Below are 18833 nucleotides of genomic sequence, written 5' to 3'. Positions count from 1 at the left end.
TGGGGGGGGGTTGTGTAGGAAGGTGGATATCTGACTATGGTTACCCCCAACTTTTTGCCTAGTGTCTAGCTGGTTTTTCGACTTAGTTGGCCTGAGATCCTGCCATTCAGGGTCTCAGGCTGTCTGCTCCCTCTTTAAAATGGACTCCATGTACCCTAGGTGCATAACCAATTGGTAAGGATCACCTTATTGGACCCTGTACAGTGTACCCTAGGTACCCAGGGCATAGGTGTACCCTAGGCCTCCCAGGGGCTGCAGCATGTATTATGCCACCCCTGGTCTGGCCTTCCAATCAGACACAACTGGCTGATCACTCAGCTGGGGCAAGGTCGTGTAATCACCCCTTGCTTAGGTGTAGTATTCCTATACCTACCTTATATATAGACACATGTGTACCTATCAGTCACTCCTATGGCAGGCCTTGACAATCCTGGAGGCAGAGTGCTTGGTAACATGTGAGATGGTGCTCTAGCATGAGCTGAGCCTGTCTGCAGCTTTCGGAACCATGTCCTTATAGCTGTTCTATGATATAGCCTACCATATACTCTTAAAGTGCCTTATAATCATAAACGGTTATGGTAACTATGGTTGGGCTGTATCAAAACATGTCGTGTAAGGTGTCTAACACTTTGGAATAATACCCCCATACCATTTCTGGTGATGAGGATATTATTCCCCCCTTCTAGAGGGAGAGACATGTTAAAATCCTACTTTGCTGTGTAACCTCTGACCAAAGCCTCAGCATCACAAAATGGATGCTGCTGCCACAGACACAAGTCTGACCTCCTGCTGCTGGGAGTGATCCCAGCCAGGGAGGCCTGGACAATAGGTTTCCTGCTTGGGGAGGTGCTAGCACCTCCCCAGACAGCCTTTAGTGTATTGGGGCAGGGTGGGCTGAAAGGAATGAGACATGCCTGGGGCACACAAGGTGTTCCTTGCATAGTCCAGTTCAAACCGGCGCTGGGGCACTCCAGCCCCAGCTCTGGCGCGAAACTGGACAAAGGGAAGTGGGTGTAACCACCCCCTCCCAGGTCCCACCCATAAGGCGTGACCTAGCAGGTATCCCAGCCCCCCAGATTAGTATAAGAGTGGGAGTTGGGCCTCAAGACTTTAGATTATCCTGAACCTGCAAAACTGAACAGAAACTCTGGACCTTCGACATTCGACGAAAGAAGAAGACTGAAGAATCTCCCTTGTAGCCAAGGAGTGGCTACCCTGTTCAAACAGGCACCATCAAGTGACTACCCTTTGCTTTGTGAAACGTTCGACGAGGAACCGACTGCAGAGCCCGACCAGAGCCTTGGTTTCCAGACTTCTCCGACCCTCATCCATATCTGCAGCAGAGCTGAGATCCGTGGAGGCGACGAGCGACGTGGGACCGGCTACCTGGGAAAAGTGGCTAGTAACTTACAGCGCAGCTTCTGAGGTACCCTCGAAGTTGTGCACCGGGGATTGAGAAGCCCCAACCCCAAGCACCATCTGCACCGAAGACCAGCCCCCCACACTCCACGAGTTCTGCGTGGGGCCCTTCAGCATTTTCCTGCTTGCCGCGTCTGTCCGGTTGCTTGCCCGCTGGCTAGTGGCCTTTGTGACGACGCTCCCTGAAATCTTCTGCGCTGGTTTGGCTCCTCCAGACTGGCTCCCGCTTCTCTGCAAAGAAGAAGCACCCCAGACCTTCCTGGTCTGCACCAGAAGCAAGTCCTTTGTTCTTCGTGGGTTCCGCTTGCCAAGGCTTGGTGAGTCCTAGTCCAACTTCGACGCCGCCGACAGCAAGAGCCTTCGTGGGACAGCTCGCCTCCTGGTCCTGGTCGTCCTCGACGCTTCCTGGTCCTCCTGGCTGCAGCGACAAGCTTCACCTTCACCTGCAACTCTTCACGACATCGCCTGGTTCCTTCCTGGTTCCACGTGGTCACTGGCTAGTGACCTTGACTCTGTCCCTTCTGCTTGCAGGTTTCTTCTCTTCTTGATCCCAGCCTTGGGATCCACCGGACACTCTTCACTGACTGCCTGTCAGCATCTTTCTTCAGGCATCCATAGGAGTCGACGACGAAAACGACGCATCTTCACCCCTATGCACCCGCAGCCTGTGGGCTAGGTAACTTGGGTACTCCGGTGCTCATCAGGATAGTGACTATCCTAGTGTCTAGTTTTCAAGTCTCAACTTCCTAGCTACTCCGGAAGTGTCCTAAATCTATCTATTTCTAAACTGTAACATTGCTATTGACTTTTACGCATTACGCGTGAGTGTTTCCACTCTGCACACGAATCCCGTGGGCCTCCCACTTCCTAACTAACGCTAGTGTAGTGTAGCCCCAGCGATTCCCTAGGCCTAGGCCTATTCTATTTCCGTGACAGTGGTTCTTATACCACTTATTTAGTATATGGTTTGCGTGGCCCCTAGGGCCTAACTGTATTACTTACCTGTGTGACTTACTGTATGCATTAATAAGACTGTGTTGTACTTACCTCTAAACTCATAAAGAGTGCTGAGGGTTTGCTTAGAATAAATACACTTTATTTTATATATATATCTGTTGTGGTGTCCTTTCATTTGGTATTCAAGGGATTATATATGGTATCACAGCTGGCTTCACATGCCATTCAGAGTTTAGCCTAAGACTGCTCTTGTCCATGCTACCACTAGGATAGCTGGTCTATAAGGTTGACTTTACAACCAATCACCATAAGGGTATTTGGACTGATATAAGGTGTACACTATAACTAGTGACATCATACATCAGGCCAACTTCTCACAGGGAGCACTTGCACTGTGGCACTGGTTGGCAGTGGCACAGTGCTCTGAGCGGCCAACACCATAAAAACACATGAGGCACAGCGACAAAAAGAGAAAGGGAGACTCACGCCAAGGTGCCAGGTCTAACATCGCTCATAAAAAGTACTGCTGAGAAAAGCAGGTGACCTATACCAATGTACCTGCCAACTTCTGAGAAGTTCCAGTACTCTCCCATTAAAAGTACTGCTGAGAAGTACATGTGCTCTATACCAGAGTACCTTCTTATGTCTGAGAAGTGCCAGTACTCTCCCATTAAAAGTACGTGCTGGGTAGTGCAATTGCCCCATGCAAGAGTACCTGTTTACTTCTTGGAAGTGCAGGTACTCTCCAATTAAACGTACTGCAGCTCCGATGAGAAGTGCAGTTGCCCTATACCAGAGCACCTGCTTAATTCTGAGAAGTGCCAGTACTCTCCCATTAAAGGTAGTGCTGAGAAGTGCAGGTGCCCTATATCAGAGTACCTTCTCATGTCTAACAAGTGGCAGTACTCTCCCATTAAAAGTACTGCTGAGAAGTGCAGGTGCCCTATACCAGAAGGTCCGCGTACTTCTGAGAAGTGCCAGTACTCTCCCATTAAAAGTACTGCTGAGAAGTGCAGGTGCCCTATACTAGAGGGCCTGCATACTTCTGAGAAGTGCCAGTGTCCTTCCATTAAAAGTACTGCATCTTTGCTGAGAAATGCAGGTGCCCTATGCCACAGCAAGTGCATACTTCCGAGAAGTGCCAGTACCACACCATTGAAAGTACAGCTGAGAAGTGCGTGTGCCCAATACAAGAAGGCCTGCATACTTCTGAGAAGTGCCAGTACTCTCCCATTAAAAGTACTGCTGAGAAGTGTAGGTGCCCTATACCAGAAGGCCTGCGTACTTCTGAGATGTGCCAGTACTCTCCCATTAAAAGTACTGCAACCCTGCTGAAAGTACAGGTGTCCTATACCCGAGTACCTGCTTACTTCTGAGAAGTGCCACTACTCTACCATTAAAAGTACTGCAGCACTGCTGAGAAGTGCATGGTGCCCTATTCCAGAGTGCCTGCGTACTTCTGAGAAGTGCCAGTACTCTCTCATTAAAAGTACTGCAGCTCTGCTGAAAGTACAGGTGTCATATACCCAAGTACCTGCTTACTTCTGAGAAGTGCCACTACTCTACCATTAAAAGTACTGCAGCACTTCTGAGAAGTGCATGGTGCCCTATACCAGAGGGCCTGCGTACTTCTGAGAAGTGCCAGTACTCTCCCATCAAAAGTACTGCTGAGAAGTGCAGGCGCCCTATGCCAGAGTACCTTCTTATGTCTGAGAAGTGCCTGTGCTCGGTCATTGAAAAGTACTGCTGAGGAGAGCAGGTGACCGATACCAATGTACCTGCTAACTTCTGAGAAGTTCCAGTACTCTCCCATTAAAAGTACTGCTTAGAAGTGCATGTGCCCTATACCAGAGTACCTTCTTATGTCTGAGAAGTGCCAGTACTCTCCCATTAAAAGTACTGCTGGGAAGTGCAGGTGCCCCATGCAAGAGTACCTGTTTACTTCTGGGAAGTGCCGGTACTCTCCCATTAAAAGTACTGCAGCTCTGCTGAGATGTGCAGGTGCCCTATACCAGAGCACCTGCTTACTTCTGAGAAAGTGGCAGTCCTCTCCCATTAAATATACTGCTGAGAAGTTCAGGTGCCCTATACCAGAGTACCTTCTTATGTCTGAGAAGTGCCAGTACTCTTCCATTAAAAATACTTCTGAGAAGTGCAGGTGCCCCATACCAGAGTACCTGCTTACATTTGGCTAGTGCAAGTACTCTCCCATTAAAAGTACTGCAGCTCTGCTGAGAAGTGCAGGTGCCCTATACCAGAGCACCTGTTTACTTCTGAGAAGTGGCAGCACTCTCCCATTAAAAGTACTGCTGAGAAGTGCAAGTGCCCAATGCAAGAGGGATTGCTTATTCTGAAAAGTGCCAGTACTCTTCCATTAAAAGTTCTGGTGAGAAGTGCATGTGCCCTATACCGGAGTACCTTCTTATGTCTGAGAAGTGCCAGTATTCTCCAATTAAAAGTACTGCTAGGCAAGATCGTTGCTGACTGATTGCAGCGAGAGGTCGCAGTTCTCCCTCCCTTTTCCCAAGCTCTGATTATGCCATAAGGAGTGCTGGAATGCTGGAGATCCCTTATCTAATAAATTACAGGATAGTGGCATGGACTCATGATTTCTGTTCACTCCGGTGGCTGCCGCGGAATACAGCAACTTTGGAGTACTATCGGCCTGATGAGCTTCTACTGTGGTTTCAGCAGCTTAGAGGCAAGGTCAGCATGGCACCTACGGCGTCCAAGCAGCTGAAAGATGCTAGTCACCAGAAGGAGCAGCAGGAGAATTGCAGCAGCAAGGAGTCACTGAAAGACCCGGCAGCTTTGGCCCCTATCCAGCGCGGCACAACAAAGCCGCGGAGAGGCATCACTAAAAAGCCCGACGATCTGCGAGGCAATGGCGGCGGTGGATCCGTGGTGACCAGCGGCGGAAAAAATATCAATGGTGCTACCCGCAAGTTGGCATCAGTAATGGTTGGCCTAGATGGGGGTAAACCTAAGGACCCCAGGGAACTTGTTCTACGGCAGCCTACCTAACAGGAGTCCTTTTCCACGAAGGCAGTGGAGACGGCAGTGATTGAGACTGGAGCTGCACCTTCGGAGGACACTGGAAGAGCGGTTGCTGGGCAACGAGCGGAAGCAGAGCTACAGGCATTCCCCGGCGAGACGCAAGGCGAGATGCAAGGCAGTTCGAGCGTTGTCTCTGTGGGGCCAAAAGTCAATGTTCAGGACATACAGAGCATGGAAAAAGGCAAGTCTCCCGGCGGGGGCATGATTTTGTCTGAATGCGGGGTGAATGATGATGGTGACGTTAATCTCAATCAAGCTGCAGGCGCCGCTGGGGGGGGGGGCGATGGGGGGGGCAGAGAGTTTACTGAGTAACAAACTGACTAACAAACTGACCAGACTTGAAAAAAATCCCTCCTCTGGTCTCTGCTGTGACTGTTGATGCGGGGGCCATGGAACAGACTCACATGGTAATACAAGATAGGGGGATTCCTGGTACCCCGGATGGGGAATGTTTTTTCTCTCTCAACAACGAAACGGACTTCCTGTTATCAAGTGAGGAAAGTTTGGTTAGTAGTTCTGATTCAGACTCAGCAGTAAGTTCGTCAGTCCAGAAGGCACCGGCGACTCATAGGGGCCTTCAGCAGAAAAGAAGGATAAAATCAAAATCAAAACCCCCTCTTAGTCCATTAGACGCTTGGGCGAACAGGAAACTTTGCTGGGACTATTCTACGACCTCACATCTTTATCAGGAGGGTATGGTAGTTGACTCACAGCTGGTCCAGGACAATCTAAGTAGACCACCTCAAGCCACCTCACTTGATCTTTTGTACACTGCCCTGAAGCAAATGCAGGGCGAAGCCAGGTCAGAGAGCCGGAGAGCTAAGCAGGCAGCGAAAAAAATCCAGAGCTCTATGAGGAAAATGAATAAACTGTATGCTGAGATGGCTGACCGGGTTGCTCATGTTGAGGAAAGAACGGGAAGGCCCGAAGACGATGTCAGTAGATGGCACTCATTTAAGGCGGCAGAGGAGAAGATGGCAGAGGATGTCCAATCGAAATTGGAGGATTTTGAGAATCGTCAGAGATGAAATAACATAAGACTTTTGGGGGTTTCAGAAGGGGTCGAAAGGCAGGATGTGAGGTCATTTGTTATCAGTTTGCTTAAGGGGGCATTACCTGAGTTGGCAGCCTGGGGGTGGGAGAGTGAAGTTCAGAGAGCACACCACTTCCCATTGACTCAAAAAAATCTTATGGGGCATCTCAGGCTGCAAGACCTCGGGCAATCCTTGCCTGTCTGTGATTTTCTCTTCAGGCAGGAGATTATGGAGAGGGCAAAACCAGAGGCTAGACGTACGTTTGACGGGGTTACCTTCTTTGCTCGTCTGGACTTCTATCATGCCACTGTAGAAAGAAGGTGGAGGCTTAGGCAGCTGATTACGCCCATCCAGAGCCTAGGACATGAGGCCTATTTGTTGTATCCGGCAAGGCTCAAGATCATTGTTAAGGGGCATGTCAGAATATTTTTTTATGAAATTAAGGCCCAACAGTACCTCATAGAATTAAAGGAGCAGAAGGGCGAATGGGAGTGGGGGGGTCTCTCTCTGTTCTCTTGTTTTTTTTTTTTTTGGTCTTTCTTCGTCTCGGGAGATATGTTCCAGTGAGAGGGGATTCCCTTAGGAATAGGTGGTTTTAAGGGACACAAAGGGTAGAAGCTTTGGGAGGAGGGGGGTTGCGACTGCTGCAGTCTAAGCTGTCACACATAGGTCATGAGTGACCTATTTGCCTGTATGGGGGGGTAGTTTTATTTGGGGAGTGGGGGTTGGGTTGGGATGGAGGCTCACACAGTATAGCACAGCACCAAACCTGAGATGGGTGAGCAGTTATATGAGGTGTATTAGTAAAAGAATTAAACATTTCTCACAAGCGATGAGGACATTACGAAGCTGCATACTGGTTGTACCTGGATGTGACCGGTATATGACGTATTTTAATGAATATAAGGATTGTTTCTCTCAACGTGTGTGGGCTGAACGACCATCTGAAAAGACATCGTGTTGCGGCCACCCTGAGATTAATGCGCTTGGATTTTTTTTGTTTTCAGGAGACACATGTAGAAGGGACAAGGGGTTATTTACTGGAACAACTGGGTTTTTTCTTGCTTGCACATTCGAAACAGGGGACTAATACCAGGGGGGTGGCCATTTTGTCGAAAAGAAGGGACGTTAAGGTCATAAGAAAGAAGGAAGATCAGTGGGGTAGATGGGTCCTGGTGGAATGTATAATAAACGATCTAGATCACCGAGGACGATCCAGATGTTTTTGAATTCCTAGACTCAGAATTGGCTTCCTGGCCCAAGCCAGTCATCTTGGACAGTGATTTTAACATAAACGGGGCTGGGGGTCTGGGCATGGAGTATGGGCAGTGCTATGGTGGCCGAAAGAAAAAAACATATCGGGCGATATTTAATTTAGCACATCATAACTCCTTAGTCGATGCATGGGCACGGTTGAATCCACTACATGATGGAATTACCTATTATTCCGCTCCTCATAAAGTCTGTGTCAGATTGGACTACTTCTTCATATCAAACTCTCTATTGTCAAAAAGTCAGATAGAGAAGTTCCCTCGTATGGTCTCTGACCATAACCCGCTTGTTTTAACATTAAAACTGACAGGCGGAGATAGGCGGGTGCGAACATGGACTTTTGAAAGGAGGCTGCTTAAGGACGATGGTTATCTTAAGCATATGAACAACTGGATATTAACTTTCTGGGAGATTAATCGCGGTAGTACTTCCTCAGGAGTAATTTGGGACGCTTTTAAGGCTGGTATTCGTGGCGAGACATTAAGTTATAGTCTGCATAGACAAAAACAAGAGGAGATTAGAGTTAACAAATTGGTTAAAGCAGTCTCGGAGGCAGAGGAAGAACTGATCCTGGCAATTCGGTCTGGCACCTCCCCTGACCCGACACTTTTAAAAAATCTTGTGTACTAAAGCAGAGGTGAATGAGGGCTTTGCTATTAAGGCAGCTGCGACCTACTTAACCAAAAGGGAAGAATGCCATGAATTGAGCGAGCACGTGGGGCATATCCTCGCGGTCCGCACAAGACAGAGATCGGCTTCGGGAGAAATTAAAGAAATATCAGATGGTAAAGGAGGTACAGTTGTTGATGTCGAGGGGGTTAGGGAGGTATTTAGACAGTTTTATGCCAAGTTATATGGCGAGCATCAGTCAGGGGACTCCTTAGATATCCAACGGTACCTTGGGGATGTTTCTGCTCCTCTGCTCTCTGAAGGAGACAGGGAGGCACTAGATGTACCTTTGAATTCCGAGGAAATCTCCGTGGCACTTTACAGTCTCCCCTCAGGCAAGGCTGCGGGACCTGACCAGATCCCCATTGAATTTTTATAAAACATTCCAAGCTGTAATACGTCTTGATCTGGTTGATACAATCTTACAGGCCCACATAGGAAACTCTGTGGCAGATTCTTGGGCAGGTGCCGACATTGTTGTGATTCCAAAAAAAGGTAAATCGCCTTTGGAACCAGGGTCATATGGACCTATCACCCTTATGAACTCGGATGCCATGATCTTTTCTAAGGCAATGGCTCTTAGGTTGTGCAAGATTATAGGACAATTGGTTAGTCCTACCCAACATGGTTTTATTCCAGGGAGGGGTCCCGCACAGCACGTCCGCAAGGTTATCACCCTATTTGATGCTATGGAAGTCTCAGGAGACCCCATGGCGGTTATGTTTCTGGATGCAGAAAAAGCATTTGATTGGGTCTCCTGGGACTTTCTCTGGACAGCTCTAACCTGCTGCGGTATGGGGGAGGGGCACTTTATCAATCCCCTACAGCTCGGCTTAGAATCAACGGAGGGTATACCTCGGCATTGCAGATGAAACGGGGCACTCGACAAGGGTTCCCATGTTCACCTTTGTTATTCGCTGTATATATGGACCCGTTGATCCGCAAGCTGGAAGTAAATGATCAGATCCTTCCGATTAGGGTCCAGAGCCAAGTTTTTAAAACCCTGGTCTATGCAGACGACATCGCGATAGTGACTCCTTCTCCTATTAGTGCCATCCTGGAAGTAGAAAGGGAGGCTGCGATATTTGGTCGAATTTCAGGCTATGCGTTAAATGGTCCTAAGACACAGATTGTTAAGAATAGCCAGGTGGTCTGCGATGATGTACGGGTAGTTAAATCTGCTGTGTACTTGGGGATTAGCATTTCAGCAGATCTGGATAAGATTGCGGATCAAAATATTGAACATATAATGGCTAAAAGTAAGAAAGATCTCAATAGAATACACAACCTTCATCTCTCCTTGGTTGGGCGTTCTAATGTTGTGAAAATGGTAACTTTGCCTAAATTCCTTTACTTATTTAGGACCATCCCATTGATTTTTGAAGGCAAATGGTTTGTTGCAATTGAACACCCAATTAACAGATTTATCTGGGCACAAGGGAAGACCAGGATAGCCTTTCATTTCATAACTCTCCCTAGGGACAGGGGAGGATGGGCGGTCCCCGATTTTAAGTTGTATTATTGGGCAGCAGCCCTCCAGCACATGTGTGGGCTATTGGGGGGAGATACCTTAGACCCACAGGTCAAGATAAGCTCGACAAATATATATGCAATACTGATCGGGGAGAATGCAGAAAATTGTCTTCTGAAATATACTGACCCCAGCTATTTTAAAAGAACTAGATTTAAGACACTTATGGCAGCTTATAAAATCTGGGCGTCATTCTGTAAAAAACTGGGACTGGGCAGATTCAATGCCTATACTCTGATTGAAAGGAATCCTTCTCTCCCGGGAGGAATTTTCATAGATTCTGGTTTTTTTAAGTAGTTTTAATTTCGGAGTTATTTAATAACCAAACAGGGTGGCTCTGCCGGGTTCGGTAAAATTAGGATATTGGATGTAATTGAGGGTGGGGCAGAGTGCTCTATTAGAAGGTTCTACTCAGAGATGTCTGTCCTAAAAAGTGATGATTTGGAAAAATATGGAAGGAAATGAGCAGATAAGCTCCAGGTGGACCAGAATTGTTTTCAGGATTCTCTCAAGTTGGGGCGACTATACTCTGCTCGCCAGCATTGCAGGCCCAACACTATAAAACGATAAACTCCTTGTACCATAGACCCGCTAGGATTGCTCAGTGGGGGGGGGGGGGGGGGACAGGAACTACGTGTCCCCGGTGTGATAGTCCTGAGGCTGATATTATTCACGTTTTTGCATCATGCTCTCAACTGCACTCGCAACATAGACCTATTGAATCCTTTCTGGGACAACTTTAGGAATTAAGATTACCCTTACGCCAGTATGGATCATTCTTGGGGTAGGTGGGGGCAATGAGCAATACAATTTGCATTATTTTTTATTTATGGCTATGTCAGTTTTAAGAATCTGTGTGGCAATAGCTTGGCTGGATAAGGTAGCCCCAACCTTTCATCAATGGTTGGCTAGATTGCTTTCAATGAACAATTTGGAAAAAGGGATATATGATAGGAAGGGGAAAAAAAAGTAGAATTCTTGGGAAACGCATTTGGAAACCTATTATGAGGTGGAAGGAGAATGTCTGAAAACAAATCTTCTTTGAATTTATGTTTATTTTTGCCTTTTGTGATTAATAACTGATGACTGTTCTTCTGTTCTTTTTTTTGTACACCTCGGACAAGTGACTGTGCTATATGTAAAATTACTTGATTTATTGTTGATAAAAATATTAAAAATAAAAACTGCTGAGAAGTGCAGGTGCCCTATACCAGAAGACCTTCGTACTTCTGAGAAGTGCCAGTACTCTCCCTTTAAAAGTACTGCAGCTCTGCTGAGAAATGCAGGTGCCCTATACCATAGCACCTGCATACTTCTGAGAAGTGCCAGTACTCTCCCTTTAAAATTACTGCTGAGAAGTGCAGGTCTCCAATACCACCGTCTGGGCATAACCTGCCAAATTAGGGAGAACACAGCAAACACAAGGAGATGATGGACAGAGCTCTGTTGTAATAAAGTATATAAGGGCCTGAGCTGAGCCTCTATTTTAGACTTCCTGATTTAGCTTGCTATCTATTTTTCATGGTGATTTCTTACATGTTTTACATTTACTCAATAATGTACTGAGAAGCTACTGTATGTGCAGCATATTCCTAGTAAGCATTTCTGCCACGTCGTCTGTACCCTCTGTACAAGGCTAGGCACATAGAAGGTGATGCCCTTGGGTTATGTTGTCCGTTGGAGACAGCTCTAAGGCTCCAGACAAACCATCGCATCAGCTCTGCACCTTTGACACGATATGGTTGATGCTTCTATTATATAAACAGCCTCTGTGTTACATTCTTCAGAGGAGCCCTGCTGCTGGTATTATCCTGGGACGTGGTACATCATGACGGAGATGCATCCCTTTTGACTCTGACCTCTATCCTGCAAGGGACGATAGCCTGTTCTACATTGGCCCAGCTTCTTGGTACAACATACTCAGGTATGGGGGGGTTAAGCTATCCCAGTGGATCTGGCAGAGGGTCCTCCCACTGTGCTCTTGTTTGTGTAGGTTGTGGTAGATAGGAGTGTACCAACATAGTAAGTGTGCCAAGGTTGGATTGTTTATCTTTTTCCCAATTCTCATAATGCTAGCTACAATGCTTTGTTTCATTTGCTTATAATCGCAGCTCATGCTTTCTATACAAGAATACGATTGTTTAAAAAAATGTTTGAAATGCCAATTTAGTTTCTTTCTTGTGTTCATTTTGGGAATTAAGAGTAACAAAGAGAGAGTAGATGTGTTTCTATGGTTCCTTGGGAATAAGAGCTGCCATGTTCAAGGTTGCTGACACCATCGAGTACCCTGGTAAGGTTAGGGGTTCAGATGAAGCACTGTGAGCTAGCTAGGAATTGTGTCACCGTTTTCTACTGGTCTATGTGGACATTATGAAGTGCAGATTGGCTTTATACTTAATTTGTAGGAACCGTATAACATGGCGCCTGTGGTCCAAGCAAACTGTTCGTGCGTGCCACGTGTGTCATTGTCGAAGTATAGTATCAGCACTTAATGCATGAAGCAGCTGAAGACAACTAAAGCATTGTAAAGAATGTACACGTCGTTAGCCGAGAACCTGCTGGCCAGGTCTTACATAAAGGTACCCTGCTGCCATGCAAGATAAGATGATACATTATACGGAGCATTGCTGCAAAAGGTGGTTATGTTTAGATACAGCAAAGTATTGCTAAAAAGACTGTTGCAGTCAAATACGAACAAAATATGTAGAAGTGCATGCTGACAGAATAAGTAAGAAGTAAGTATATTGTCATTGCACTTACCAGAGCCTCAATGGAGCTTGACAACCTCAGCACTGGGCGATGAGATGCAAACACAAGCACAGGGGTAGGGCTAACTGAGCTGTCCAATACCTGAAGTGGCACACAACCAAAGCTGCCAGGTGGTGGCTCATAACATCTCCAGAGGTCTCCAGAAAGTAAAAGGGATTCGATGGAGACCAAGAAGGAGGTCACAGTCCCACAGACTGGCCAAGACAACCCCGATGTCGGTCCATCACAGTGCCTCAGAATGAGAGATTATGAAGCTAGATGTGTTAAGTCTGCAATGGCACTGTGGATCAGGTCGGACGATATGTATTGTCACGTGGCCCAGATGGGCATTGCCGTCTTCCTATGTTAACATGAGCACATTGATGACTGTCTGCTGCTTTGTGCATGTTACTACACAAATTTATTTAGCTTGTGCCACATTGCAACTTTCACATAAGAACTTACTGTTGTTTTTACACTTTGCTCGTTCATGGAATTTAGTCTGAACATTGTGAGCAAGGTCGAACAACAATGCCCCTTGTTATTTTGTTCTGGTCAGGCCTTAGCACCTAGACAAAACATGCAGATGTTGTTTGGTAACATGTAATTTGATCATATGAGGGTACACAGATAGGTGGCACACATGTGTAGAGGGACCTTTCCAGTGAGAAGAGAATGATAGCACCTGTGATGGAGATCTGCCATCTATAGACTGAGTTACGGTATCTGCTGATAACACGCAGAAATATTCTAATATATAATCATCTTGCTTCTATACAAAGGGAGGGAGGTTAGGCTATTTGGTCATTCATTATGACAGCACCTTTTATGATTTAAGGACTACTTGCTATGTTGACCGTATTTGTGGTAGACCTTTTTCTACTGATTGTGGCACATATACTGCATACTAGAGCACTTAAATGAAAATAAATATTTTGAACTTGCTCGTGTCTCTGTCAGATCTTATTGTGGATGAGTACCAGAGTGTGAGCGAAAGGGTGTCTTGCAACCACGATTCCTGAGAGAGTCGCAAGTGTTCTGTTCTGGGGTGTCTAATCACTTGTTCCTCTGTGAGTGAGTAGGAGGGCAAGTGAGACACTATAGCTAGTCCGTCCGGGGCTCATGGGTACTAAGGTGGGAGGGTAACTCAGTCCCTGCCTACTGAGGTCCCTTAATCCCACATATAGTTCTGTGATTTAGCAGAATCCCTGCAACATGGTGCCACCCTAGTTTGGTCTGGTGCTTATTCACAGGACCCCTGAGTAGCGGCCCACCCCGCATCAGTACCTAGGCAACGTGTTTACATCCTCCCTCTTGATGGGTCAACATTATTATGTATTTTGGTCATGTTGTGTGTTCAGTTGGTACTTACCGCAATGAATTTGCATATGTGCCATCTTGAAAGCGCTGATTTATGATGCAGTGTCGAAAGATGAATGCATCATGCACACTCCCTGGGAATTTGGCAATGACATTTGTGAACAGTCCGCGGTGGTCCACTATTGCCTGCACATTCATAGAATAGGTGTGCTTCCTGTTGCAGTATATGTGTGCGCTGTCTGCAGGGGGCACAAATGATACATGTGTGCAGTCAATTGCACCGACCACCTGCGGGAAGCCAGCGATGGCATAGAATCCTTGCTTGATGGCAATCTGCTCCTGCACAGTGTTGGGGAAGTGAAGGTGCTGGGGTATCAGGCTGAGTATGCCATCCAAGACAGTGGGGAGAAAGCGTTGTAGAGGTGGACCTCAGCAAGGCCTACCAGTGCTAGGGGTTCGCATTTCTCTGCAAATAAGTCCTCAGACCAGAAAATAGAAGTTGGCACAGTAGCTGAAATAGTAAAAAGATAATTTATTAACCTACCTCATGAGTTGGAACTACATTCACACAACACCCTTCGGTAGTGTATGAAGTAGCACAAGGAGTAGAAGAACCATGGGTCTTTTATACCCACACAGGAGCTCAAAAGAAGGCGGTACAAGCACACATCGGAGAGTTACATACATAAATGGTCATACAAAGAATGCACAGTCAACAGTAAAGGAGGAGCCAGCAGTTGCTGACTTTGGTAAAAACAACCTTACAGTTACAGACTAGAGCAGGTGCATGGGCAGCTACAGACTCTTCTGCACATGTGCAGAGTAGCAGAGGCTAAGTATAGCCAGTTCTTTGAGCAAGGCACAAGGGCAAGCAACAGTGAAGAAGGAAAAAGCACATGATTGACAAAATGGCTGCCGGAAACAAGATGGTTTCAGCTAAATGCTAACAGCGATCTCTGCCAAATTTCCACAGACGACCCTTTTAGCGTTAGTTGAAGACATCTATAATCTAGAAAAGTCTAGGTTACATCATGTATGTCGATTCTCATCATTTCATCAATCTCTTTATCTAGTACACGCTGGGCATTCATTTGCTTAACATCACGTCTGGTAGGTGTACAAGCAGTGATACAGATAGAGCAGAGCATTGGACCACATTGTATACATAGGCAGCATGTCAGTAGAATTGCAAGTAATATGCACAGCACTGTTAATAGTTTCCAGCCCCAGGTAGAGACCAATGTCCAAAACCAACTGGCCAAAGTCCATGTGCCAGTATCAGGGTGAATCTCAGCGACTATTCTGTGAAGTGTGGATATTGCATCAAAAACTGAAGGGGCATGATCTGGAATGTACACGCAACAACTACTTCCAATGATGCGACATGCACCATCTCGATCAGCCTGAACCACGCCCAGGACCATACGGTTTTGGAGCGCCACAATCCTCGCAATCTGTAGTTCCTCTGTGATGTTTCCAAGTGCCATAGCTGTCTGGTTGGTCACAGCTTCCACGACACAAGTTAATCATCTGATTTTCCTGCTGTTGAAGGCAACACCAACAAAAAAGAACAGCCTGTAACGGGGAAGAGAACTCACACAAGGAGGACGTCAGTCCTTGTGTATCCCGCTTACACGGCGAACGCATTCCACCGTCTCTCCCCCTACAGCAACCAACAGTGCCACATACAACAGATTGGTGGTACCCGTATCCCTCGCAAGACTGGACCACAACGCCGGAACGAGGCTCCTTTAATTCGGCCTTCCAGTGGGACGAAGTCCCGCCCCCTGATGACGTCGCAGAGATAGGCGGGATAAAGAACGCGGAAACCCGGAAGAGGACGGACGGCGTTTCCCTGGAGGTAGACGGAGAGCTGGAGCAGAGGAGTGCGAGGAGTTCGGAGGACGAGCGGAGAGAACAAGAGAGCAGCACAGCAAGTCCTGAGCCAAGGAGAGACGACTGCTACACGCCAGGAGGCCAACGACTCCACGAGCCGCCCCGCCACGTTCCCACGGGAGGAGCGTGGCTCGAACAGGTACGGGGGAAGGTAGCGGGCTGGGTGGGAAGAAAGACACCGCCTACCCCCTGAGCACCCCGACTCACCGACTTCAGCGGTGTATCAAGCACTGAACCAAGTCCCGTACCCTCACCTTGCACCAAACCCCTGTGCACTGCCCAGAGAACTACGAGCACGAGAGCACTCGGTTTCCTTCACCCCCGGTCCTTGACAACAGCCAGCCAGGACGTTTGTCCTAATCCTTGTTTTGTTTGTTGTTTTCCTTTCGCTCCCCTTTCGCCTATCAACCCCTGAGATCCTTCCTGCGGACTGGACTCTTAAGGAGAGAAGTCAGCAGACACACCGCCTTCCTTCACTCTGGAGTCACCCGGAAAGAGCAAGTCGGGGTCCCCTTCTTCCGCAGCGACAAGACGGGCCGAAAGACACAAGAGAACTTTGTCTAAAATAAAACCTTCTTTACGCCATCCCAGTCTGGTTGTCGACTCTGTCTCTGCTACCCCGCCACAACTGGTGTCAGAAGTGGGATTTCCATCACAGTCCGTCTGCAGTACCGAGATGGACGCGCTCATCCAACATCTCGTTAAAGGCCAGGAGAAGTTGGAATGGGCGATACAGAGGCAGATGACGTCAGCCCAAGCGGACCGAGATCAGTTCCAGAATACGATAACGGCCCACATTGAGAGTCTCAAGAAAATCGGACCCGTCGCTACTGTCCCTATACCCACACCCTTGGAGCCCCGACCACTAACGGTTCCAAACCCGTCGGGAATCGCTCTCCAGAAGTATGTGCAAGGGGAGGATCCTGATGTTTTCCTAATGAACTTTGAGAGGGCCGCTAGAGCATTGGGTTGGCCGGAGGAAAAGTGGCCCTTCTTTCTGGCTCCACTGTTATCAGGAGAGGCACAGTTCGCCTACCAGGTGGCCAATCCTACGGGAAACGCGCCCTACCTAACCATCAAAGAGGTCATTTTGGACCACCTGGGTCTTGACGGCGAAGCCTATCGGCTAAAGTTCAGGAGGGAACGGGGCACCCCCGGTGAGAATCCTAAGACTCTGTTTTTTCGGCTTAAGATGGCCGCCGATAAATGGCTACGCCCGGCCTCCAGCACAAAGGAAGAGGTCATGACCAAGATCTACTTGGAACAGTTTATGGAAGCCCTGCCATATGCCACCCAGCGATGGCTAAAACAGCATCCGGGACTCCCCTTGGAGCAAGCCATCGAGATGGCAGCTAATTATGCACGAGCACAACCCAAAACGCTAGGGTGGGACGTAGAGAAGACTGTAAAAGGGCAGACCTCCATCAAACCAGACCGAAAACAGAAGACAGTCCCTGAACCACTCCGCCCCAGACCTATGAGGGTAGATGTACCTCCGAGCCGGAGTCCCCAGTGTTTTGATTGTGGTGAATGGGGCCACATTGCGAGACTTTGTCCCCGGAAAAGACCCTCCGAAGAACCAATGGAGGTCGGATACCTCCCAAGGACTGTCCTGTACTCAGCGGAAATGGGCACATCATTTTATGTGAGTCTTAGAATGAACGGTTTGACGGTACAGGCCCTCCTAGACTCAGGCTGCAGACAATCCGTAGTACGAAGACGGCTAGTCCTCCCCACCCAGTATGTTCCAGGGGCAAGGGTCTATATAAGATGTGTGCATGGGGATGTTAGGCCCTATCCTCTCGCTCAGGTGACCCTAACCCCCCTGGGTAAAGAACCCTGTACAGTGAAGGTGGGGGTGGTGGATTCATTACCTGAGGATGTGATATTGGGGGTGGATAACCCAGAATTTTTGTCACTGTTTCAATGCTCTCTGTCCCGTCCCCCTTCCTCCAACCCCAAGTCCGTAGCTGCTCTTCTGTCCCCAGAGCCTTGGGTCCTAGACCGCAGCTTCCGTTTTGCTCAGGCTAGCGACCCCACATTGTCCAATGCTTGGGAGAGCGCCCATGCCACTCAGGACCAGTTGCCAAAACGGTACCCCAGTTTTTCGATTACCAAAGATCTCCTATACAGGATAGGGATTGAGGGAGGGGAACCCCAGTTGTTAGTACCAGTGTCCTTCCGCGAGCAAGTGCTCTTCTTTGCTCATACTCACCTTACCGGAGGGCACAGCGGGAAAGAGAAGACCACGGACAGCATCCTTCGACATTTTTACTGGCCTGGGATCTACAAAGATGTACAAGAGTACTGTGCGAAATGTGAGATATGCCAGAGACAAAATATACAGAGACCCCCAGTAGCACCACTTCACCCCATGCCCACCATCGGACGACCGTTCGAACGGATTGGCATGGATTTGATAGGACCGATGACCAAAACATCCAGAGGCCACGTATATGCACTAGTTATCGTGGACTACGCAACGCGGTTCATTGAAGCATTTCCACTCCGAACCCCGACAACGGCACACATCGCCGAAAAGTTTGTCGAACTTTGTTCCAGGGTGGGCTTCCCGAAAGAAGTCCTCACCGATCAAGGTACCCCCTTCACGTCTAGACTGATGAAGGAGGTCTGCAAATCGCTCGGTATACATCAACTGCGGACGTCGGTATACCATCCCCAGACCGACGGCCTCGTCGAGAGGTACCACCGGACGTTGAAGATTACCCTGAAAAAGATGCTCACCGCTGAAGGAACTGACTGGGATCGTTTGTTGCCGCTAGCCTTGTACGTGTTGCGGGCCCAGAAACAGAGCAGCTTAGGGTATTCGGCGTTCGAACTCCTATATGGGCGACAACCGAGGTCATTACTTGAGATCACGAAAGATGCCTGGGAGAAGGAGGAGGAACAAGAACAGAGGTCCCCGCTGG

Source organism: Triturus cristatus, chromosome 10 (genome assembly GCF_964204655.1).
Source record: "Triturus cristatus chromosome 10, aTriCri1.1, whole genome shotgun sequence".
Classification (NCBI taxonomy): domain Eukaryota; kingdom Metazoa; phylum Chordata; class Amphibia; order Caudata; family Salamandridae; genus Triturus; species Triturus cristatus.
This window is presented reverse-complemented; position numbering follows the sequence as displayed.